The sequence below is a fragment of the Gymnogyps californianus genome, chromosome 7, assembly GCF_018139145.2.
Source record: "Gymnogyps californianus isolate 813 chromosome 7, ASM1813914v2, whole genome shotgun sequence".
Taxonomy (NCBI): domain Eukaryota; kingdom Metazoa; phylum Chordata; class Aves; order Accipitriformes; family Cathartidae; genus Gymnogyps; species Gymnogyps californianus.
Window position 1 is genome coordinate 37198543 of NC_059477.1, and position 10225 is coordinate 37208767.

The window sequence follows — 10225 nt, forward strand, 5'->3', positions numbered from 1 at the left end:
TCTTTATGACTGATTCTTTATCTTTATTTGGATTAAGACAATAATTGAAGCGAATCCTTGCCATATGAGATATGGAAGTTCAAATGTAGGTCATATTTAAAAGGGTTTATAATGAACTTTGTTAAAAATGTCTTCTGATTTCCTCTGGTGTATTGAAGTGCATATTTTAAAAGCGGCTGATTTAAAGCCCAGCTTATATAAGCTTATATATTGAGAACTTAAAAGATTTTTTTCAGTATGAATTTGGGCCAGCTCTAAATGTGAGATTATACTGTGGGTCTTTAGGAGGTGGAGTTACCAAAAATGTGTCCTTCTGTATCTCCTCATTCTTGCAGATGTCTTTGTAGGCCAGAAGTCCTGTCCCTTAAACAACTCCTAAGGAGCACGTTGGTGCAATGTCACTACATGGTATAGACCCTCTCTCCATCCCAAGGCATTGAGAGGTTTCACATAAAGTTTCCTAGACACTCATTACTCGGAGAAACTTGCCACTGTCTCCGCTTTGAAATGTTTTTTAAACTGTGGTTTAACCTAAAGGGAATGAGTGAATTCCTATAGCTGGACTCTGTCAGTAATTTTGCTTTTCTCGTTCTGCTGAGTACAGGTGTTACAGAACAGACATACCTTGTTAACCAGTTGTTAGGCATTTGTCAAGAGTGAGGGAGCAGAGCATCACCATTGCTTCACCTGATTTCTCACTGTACGCTTCTGTGAGGCTGCACCTGCTCTAAAATAGTGATGTCTATATTAAATATTAAGAAATACTGTACTGCGCTATGAGAAATCTGTTGAAATAGAGACTTACCAAACTTGGAAGAGTTCATTGTGTAAAAGTGTGCGTATGTGTATAGGTTTTTCTCTTCCCTGTCAGGGTTTGTGGAGACTGTCAGTGCCTTAATGTGACAGTGTTTGGAGCTGTAAGCCCAGGTCCTCGTGGGAGGTCAGCTGAACAGCAAGCAATTAATTGTGCTGTATTGCACAATATCGTGTGGGAACTTAAATTTGTCAAGTGAAAAGCTTTAAGGCCAATGGCTTTGGAGGATTGCTCTAGCTGTACACTTATCCCATTTCCTTTTTATCTCGGTGATTTTTTTGTATTTTTTAGAATAAGCCTAATACTCATGATGTCTTACTGAAAAATTGTTCACAATTATTTCATGGGTATCAAACACTACCGAAGGAGTATGGTGGTTAGTACTGAAATACTGAAACAATTGGGTGCCTTGTACCTCATCTAGAAATAATTGACTCATTAATCTTAACCACATCAACCTGATCACATGAGGGTCAAACATAGTGTAATTCTAATAGGTGGGAACATGTCGGTTTACACTCCAGTTCTGACAGTTATTCCTCTTCCTGGAAAATTTGCTAATATTTTTACAAAGAAATTAGGAAGAATGAGAGTAGGAGATGCCGAATAAGCTATAATACATATACTGAGACAAAAAAGATGTGTGGCAGAATTTAAGCCTTTACGAATGGGATTTTGAGGAATAGTAAATGAGAGCCATCAAATGAGAACAAAAAAAAGAAAAGGATGTGTCTTTTTTTTTTTTCCCAATTTGCTTTTGCCCTGTGTTTCTGGTTGTACGTTGCTCAGTTTATTCTCCTGTTGGAAATGATTGTTCACCTGCGTACTTAGCAGTCTCTGCTCCTTGAGTCAGATGATTAATGCTGTCTTAGTACAAAATAGTTTCTAAGCTTGAATTTGTTTTCTTCTACTAAATCTGCATATTACAAAATACCACTTAGTAATGTGATTGTTACGATGCTGTATTGTAATTTAAATAATGTGGCTCCTCTTTTCTAACCATTGGCAAATACTGTTCAGGGTCTGGTAAATAATGGATGGAAATAACAGTCAAAAGGTGAACGTTAAATAGCTGTTGCTAAATAGATGGCCATCAAAAACCGTTCAGCTTATCTTTTACAGACAGCACAAACACAGATATCTACGCTTCTGCTTAATCAATTTTTATGTGAGCTCTTTGAAATCATTGAGCAGTGTCTCAGCACTGATGGCAGGTATGGGAAAGCCAGCCAATGGGTGGATCTGTGTGTTGGCTGTGCACTGAAACACGTATCTGAGCATGGTGGATTCTGGATTCCTTGCCTGCAGGCTGCTGCTGTCAAACCCGTGTAAAAACAGTTGACTTTGCTGAAGGGAAAGTTTTGGACTGTGGGCTGAGTAAGAGGGTAGAAAAGTATGTCCTTCCTCCAGGCCTTCCTTCTCCATCCTAGAGTGGAGATGCCGTGTGTGGTTGGTCTGAGCAATTGGGTGTTACAGAGCCACATAATACCTAGTAAGTCAGAGATGATGTACACCTAGAACTGTACCATGGCCACCAGTGGTGTGTTATGCCCATGTCTTGCAAAAACTGGCAGTAAGCCCATCAGGCTGAATTTCAGACTGTTACAAATACACCCCTGCATTCCTGTGAAAGCAAAGGCTGTTTTAGAGTTCTAAATGAGTTAGTTGCTGCAGATGGAGTCTCCTTGAAAGGTACTTCCCAAGCTCTGGTGTGCAAACCGCTCCTGTTCATGACTGTGCAAGCAGCTGGTTCCAGAGTCTGTATTAAATATAGGTTTTGGTGGTGTTGTGTGTGTTTTTGTTTTGTTTTGTTTTTTTTTTAGTTAAGGGAGTGCGGAGAAAGTATATATGAGCCATGACAGGGAAAGGAATGGTGACTGGTAGAGCCATAGTTCAGAAAGAGACTCTGCCAAAAATAGGAGAGCATAGAGGTACCAAGTTCTTCTTATCAGTGTGTATATAGTATGTGGCAGAATTGTCATTAAAGGGCCCACAATGGCAAAAGTAAAAGGCTTAAACGTTTTATACTGCCTCAGATGCTCAGTGACACTGCAGAGGCTGTCAGTGCTTTTGCAGATATGAGAAATACAGATCAGGTAATGCTAAGAGCCCTGTTAACGATACTGGAGATATTGGTACCCTTAAGCAAACTAGTCATGAAAAGGCTGGTAAAGCTTTGTACTTGTTTTGTAGTATTCCACTCATTTCCCTGAGACAGATTTTTTTGGTTATACTGTAGCTAAACAGGGGATTGTCTGGGAAAAAAATGCATGTGATTTCTAGGTTGTGTAGCCAACACAGTAACATGTACCAGTAAGCCACAGTTTTAGAGATGAGCTTAAGGACTTTGCAGGGTGTGGGCATGTCATTGGTAGTCACCATAATTTTTAATCCAATAAACTGATGAAAAAGGTTTCAAAATAAAAAAATGCTAACTGAGAAAGCTTCAGAATCAGATTCTGTTTAGTAATGTTAAATGACAGAGAGGTGCCAGTGAAGCAGGGGTTGTCAGCTGCTGGCGTTTTGCTCAACAGAAAACTGAAAGACGAATGCTTATACTGTCTGATACTGATGTTCGAGTCATCGGGGATTACAGATGTATAAAGAGACAGACAGGGCAAAACAATGAGAAAATCAATATGATTTGGGGTTCCAGAAGTTGCCGCCACTTTATGAAAATGATGCTGTATGTCTCTCACGAGAAAGATGTAACTTCAAGGTCACAGGAGATTGTTGCTCCATGCTGTGGAGTAATAGGTGATAACACATATGGATTGCAATAATGCAGGTGATGGCTCTTGATGTTTCGTAAGCTCTCCATGACTCCGATAGCTTGAAATGAAAGATGTTAAGGTTTCAGGACGTAGCACAACCTAGACAAATGAATTTGTTTTCCAGCGATGCTGATATTCGGAGTGGACTCGCATCCATCCCAGGAGCAGCCTGAGTCACCTCAAGGACTAACTGATTATTGTTAGCAAACTCAGGTCATAGTTTGGCCACATCCATTTGGATTGTCTGTATTGTTTAGTTACGGAAAGGGGGACACGGTGAGGACTCTGGAGGACAGGTTATGGACACTCTGCCCATCAGGGCTTTCTCAGACAGAATATCTGAGAGGTGTCACAGAGATTGCCAACCGTATCCTGGGCTGCATCAAAAGAAGTGTGACCAGCAGGCTGAGGGAGGTGATTCGCCCCCTCTGCTCCGCTCTTGTGAGACACCCTCCCCCTCCCCCCCGGGGTACTGCGTTCAGCTCTGGGGCCCCCAACATAAGAAGGACATGGACCTGTTGGAGCGAGTCCACAGGAGGGCCACGAAGATGGTCAGAGGGCTGGAGCACCTCTCCTATGAAGACAGGCTGAGAGAGTTGGGGTTGTTCAGCCTGGAGAAGAGGAGGCTCCGGGGAGACCTTACAGCAGCCTTCCAGTACCTAAAGGGGGCCCACAAGAAAGCTGGAGAGGGACTTTTTACAAGGGCATGTGGTGACAGGACAAGGGGTAATGGCTTTAAACTGAAAGAAGGTAGATTTAGATGAGATGTAAGGAAGAAGTTCTTCACTGTGAGGGTGGTGAGGCACTGGAACAGGTTGCCCAGAGAGGTTGTGGCTGCCCCCTCCCTGGAAGTGTTCAAGGCCAGGTTGGATGGGGTTTTGAGCAACCTGGTCTGGTGGAAGGTGTCCCTGCCCATGGCAGGGGGGTTGGAACTAGATGATCTTTAAGGTCCCTTCCAACCCAAACCATTCTGTGATTTCTATGATTTTGTGATTGGACGCGGAATAAATCAGGACTTCTGTGAGATTGTGAAGCAGTGAATAATCACTGAAAGCTTCTGAATCTTGCTTCAGATTTGTCTTGTGGTTCCTTGCTCTCAGTGCAGAAAATACATTGCCAGAAACACTGATATCAAGTGAATCATCTGTGTTGTTATATAGCAAATAATGTTTTTGAGTAGCTAAAACAAGCTATATGCTGTGAGTCGAGTAAAACACATGTATGTCGAAGATGATACATGATTGCTGTTAAACTTTATAAATCTTTTATAGTGTGGTAGATGGGCTACAACTAGCTAGGCTGGAAGGAGTATGCAAATTAAAAATAAAATGGAAATTGAGATGTCTATAAGGGAAAGGAGAGATACCTATATTTGCGAGAGTACATGAGAAGAGGATGTTCCTTGTATTACACTTGCATTTGTGTAATCCAGCTCTGAGAACTGGGGAGAGGAGGAATTACTAATTGGCGCAGCTGTCTCGGCAGCAGTCTCAGGTGAGGACTATGAGAGCCTTTCTTTGAGAGGAGAGAGGCAGTGGAGATAAAAGCCAAAACTGTTCTGAGTGGCTGCGTCCCCAGGAAAGAGTGTTACCTGACGATACCTGACGTCCTGGTCTCCAGCTCAGACGTGGTGCGTGACGAGACGGTGGTGGGAAGGGGTCAGTTTGGTAACGTAACACCACAGGGCAGAAGCGCTGCTGAATTCATCTTCGCAGCTGGTAGCTTGGAGATGCTCTGAAAGGAATCAGCAGCTGGAGACGGACTAAAATTTCAGGTACGCTTTGATATTTTTGCTTTGTGACGTTTTTCCAGTTTGGCCATTAAACACGTAACCTTTCCTGGCGTCAACCTGACACTTCTATCCCTGCCTGAGGCTGCAGATGGAGTGGTGACGGGCTGATCCTGCAGCAAGGGATGTCTTATCGCTGGGGAAGTGGGGGGGCCATTTCTTCACAGAGAATTGCATCTCACACCATGGTTATGGGCTCTCATAAGTTGGAACATCTTTTCTACCAACTTTGGGGGATGGAGGAGACTGAAGGACGCCTGCTCCAGCTGACGTGAGCCAGCACCCTTCCAACAGCTGATTGGGGTGGCTGGTGGGAAGATGGCCAATGACTTAGCCATCCATGTCAAGAGTAACTACGGAAAGAGTTCCTAATTTTTTCTATGCATGTCACTCACAAGTTGAACAAACCAGAGTGCTCGTAGGCTTTGAGAGGTGTGGAGGTGCCCATCAGCTGCTGGAGGCACTTGGAAGATTTGGTGTAGTTCTCAGCTGATGCAGTTGAATTGTGAGATTTTGCATCCCCACGGGAGCATAATCTGCACTGAGAGAAGGCAGATGAAGTGCGGTGTGCTCTGGCATGTTGCCTGTAAGCATGTGGCTGATGGTTGTTCGTAAGATGGGAACTCATCTAGGACTGTCAGTACTGGCATTTAACTGGGCAGGAACCTTAATCCAACATAAATTGTTATGAGGCTTTCAATTCCCACAAATTAAGGCTTCAGCAGTAAGTTTCTTTCAAAAGACAGGAAGATTTCCTAGCGCTACGATCTGTGATGTATTATTTGTCTACTCTTATGATTCAATTTTCTGTGTGCTGCTTAACTGCTGTGAGGAGAAAGGAAAAACGATTTTGCGAGGCTGCCAGGGAGAGCTGCTGCAGAGCAGGTCATACGTACGGGCGCTCCGGGAGTGCCAGTCGGGGCTGGCAGCAGGGAAACCCGGGGTTCACTCAGACACGGAGCTCCTGGTCTGGGTTGGCAGCAGGATCAGTGCGGTCCCGTTAGTGAGGTGGCTTCAGAGCAGCCAGGTGACAGCTTGGGGTGCTCCGCCACGCCATTACGGCAGGCGTCTGAGGACGGGGCGCTTGCTGCTGCTTCCCTGCAGTAGCCCAATTTGTCAGATTGTTTCTCTGTTGTACTTCACCTGGACCAACAGATAAAGAAGTGGACATTACTTCAAACCATCTGTGCTCGTCTGGCTCTGCGGGGCTCTGAAGCCTCGGCCCTTGATGAGGGGCCTTGATGCTCAGGGATTCCCATTGCGATAGTCCTGTGTTGCGATTTGGTACTGGCTATTTTAACGTAAAACCATCTGGTGATTTCCCCCTCCCCTCCCCCAGTTGTACTGTTTAAAGCAGTAAGATGTGTTGAGGTGCTTTTAATTTTCTGTTGGGTTTCTGAGCATCCCTTAGGATGCATTCAAGATAATGTTGGCAGATTTTATGTTGCAACCGTGAAAGACAGAAAACTTCCTCTTCTGAGATAAAGGAGATTATCATATAACAGCATGATGTATAGATCTGATCCTTAAGGAAAAGAAACAAAGTAGTGGTGGATATTCCTCCGTGTAAGAGGAATGTTTATGGAGGCATTTTTTTTCCTGTTATAGCAAGGGTGCTGATTTTTAGTTGGAGATCTTGTACCATGCCGGTTGCAGATAATCAATTTCATATCAAATAATAGAGAATGTGTTAACAAATTATACATGCTGATTGATTATGAGCTTGTGTATAATGTATTATTAAATTTTATTTTTAGCCTGGATTGTGAGTGCCCCCGTTCAGTCTGCTGCACAGTCTAAACCAAATTTCATAGAGGGGTAGATGTCTCAAAGGCAATTATATTTCTGTGTATGTAATGAAAGCTGGTGGCTGCCTAGAGTAGACAGGTGAAATGAGTGCTCCTACGGATGGGAAGGCTGCAGCACGTGTGGTGAGCATCCCGTCTGTTGCCGATACCCGTGTGTACAGTGTGGAGCCAGCTGCAGGAAATGCTGCCTCTTGCTTGGCTGGTTGGTTGCGTTGAAGCTGGAGGTGCTGCAGGACCTATGGAAGGACAAGGAGAGTAGAGGGTGTGAGAAGGGATTGGAGGCATTGGTGAGATGATGAGACAGCTGAGGTTGTATAGGAAACTGGAGGGAAGAGAGGTGGACATCTAGGGAGCATCCATACAAATCCAGGTTTCAATACATCCATGGGACACCTTCTTAATTAGGTAAAACCATAAATGAAATAAAAATTTGCAGTTTTTTTCCTGATGGGATTTTATTTGAATTAATTGCTTTTAAAATGAGACCATGACTTTTAGCAAGAAGAATGGGTAGCTACTGTTTAGATTTCATTTTGATAATTTTTATAATACCGTGTTTTACATTAGAAACCCAACTTCAGAAGTATAAAAGGCCACTCTTCTGTTCAAGACACTGAAACAATGAGGAGTCGTGCTGAGCAACCGAGTGGCTTGATTTAAGAAAAGAGCATATGTGAAGACAAGGTGCTTCATGTGTTGCCATTTTCTCTTGTAGATGAGGCTTGATTCGTCTGTGAGCATGGGAATCTGCTGTGATTCAGAGTAGAGTCTAAAAATGTAAACACATCCTTATGGTACGGGTTATAGTTCATTTCCTGCAAGGTGCCTGCATGCAGTTTTAGGATAGACCCAAATTTATTATCCCTGTTGGTTTGTGTGTGTCTGCTCATTGCTCTTTGCAGCTACGGTTCTTGGAAAAACCTTTAGTTTCCCTGAGATGCTTAAATTATTTCAGAATCAGAAGAAAATTGCAGTTATAGACTGGGAGGTTTTCTGCTGGATTTTTTTTTTTCCTTCTTTGCGCTTTGGTTCAAGGTATACATGCTTTCTTGCTATGCTATTTCTAAGAGGCTGCGGGAGATGGAATGTTATTAATGAACACATTTAATAAGTACATTAATGAGTGTGTCTTATGTATAGGACTGCTCATCTGCATACATTACATGTTCCAGGGCTTTATCCAGAAGTGCAGTTTTCCTTCTGGAAATAAAGTAAAAAGAATTTTAACCAAGGAGCTTGTTTCTGAAGTGGATTAAATTGCTAACGAATGTCATTTGAGTTCAGTGACGGCAGAATCAGGCCCAGTATTGTAATACTGGATACTTCATGATACTTCATATCAAATGGGGTAAATTCCTTTGATACAGGGTTTATCTAGTGGTCCTTGTAGTCTTTCAAAGAAAGATTTAGGGAGAGCTTTTAATTCATACTGATTTTCTTTTTTGAAAGAAATTGAAATTTTCATCATGAAAAATTCATATATACTACACTAATTAAGAAGCGTATGCATCAGAGTTATCTAGACATCATTTTTTTGGTATACTTTTTCTCCATTAACACTACCTCTCTTTCCTCTAGTACAGTCTTTTTGAACTGGATCCTTTCAGAATGGAGTCACTTCTTCACAGAAGCTTAGGCCCTTGCACAAGCTGGGGTTATTTTAACATTTTTAATCTATCTTAATACTTTTCATATCCTAGAGCAATACATAATAGCTTTTATTAAGATACTTATAATGTCTTTTTAAATCCCCAAATAACACTTGACATGTCAGGATTATATATAAGCGTAACCTTTTTTTTTGAGTGTGTCTGGAAATCACAATGAGCCTGATGGACACTTATTTTTCACAGGCTGCTGTTTGAACCCCCCTAAGGCAATCAGAAGAGAACTTGCAGTAGTAGTATATGTAATGTGAATAATTTTGGATACATTTCTTTTTCATTTCTCTGAGATGCCTGTAAAAGAGGCTGGCTTCTGGAGATTCTCATCACCTGCTTGCTGCAATCCCAGCCCATTTACCGTGTCCTGTAAGGGGCACCTGAAATCACTGCTCACATTTGAGAGTATTGCTAAAAAGGTTACAGTGATTTTTTTTTTTTTAGGTTTTTTTTTTTTTGTTACAGTGTTTTTTTTCAGCAGGCACTCGTACTGCTGCATTGGAATGGAAAGGTAGAGAAGGGACAGGGTTCACTGCCTTCATACCTTTTTGTTTGTTTGTTTAGTACTTTAAGATTCAAATTTATAGCTTTAAATGATGGTTAACTACAAGAAGAACTTAAGTAAATATAAAACTTTTTTTTTCCAATTCTTGACACTTTCAAAGCAAGGTCATATCCATATTTAAAGTACATATCATAGCTTAAGTGGAAGTTACAGCCTGGATGCAGATATCTTCAGGACAGTTCTTTGGCCTGTTTAATGCAGGAAATTAGACTGGACGTGCATAGTGACCTACTCAAACCGTGTCAGTATTAGAGAAAATAAAATTTAAAAAGTTTGCAGGAGAACAGGTATCTGTTAATTTGTTCAGAAATTAATAAAACAGTAATAAACAATTTTTTAAAGGATTTTGAATTTACAGAAACTTCTCTATTGAAATGAAAACACATTAAGCAGCTTCTGGTGGGTTCGTTTGAAGAGATGTTAAGATATAGACTTGGGTGAGGGTACACTTAGAAAAGTGTATATGTACAAAAGCAGAAAGAATTATACTGCTGTACTGTAACTTCATTCCTAATGAACCTGTGTTTGTAGAATAATATGTTTATTTTTAGCTCTGAGAGCAACTCCTGATTCTTCTCTGATGAGAAACGGTACGTGAGAGAAAAAAGCTGGCAACTCACAGGAGGAGAAAAAAGGGAAAGTTGGTACTTTTGACTTATTTCCCTCTACAGGTTGTTTTGCATTAATAAAAAATGATATTTAATACAACAAATATGTAGAGTGAGGAAAATAAACAGTGTTCTTCCTGTGTTTCAGTGTCTATATATCATTTTGAGTGTGTAAAGCATCCACTGAAATACCACTAAAATTGAAG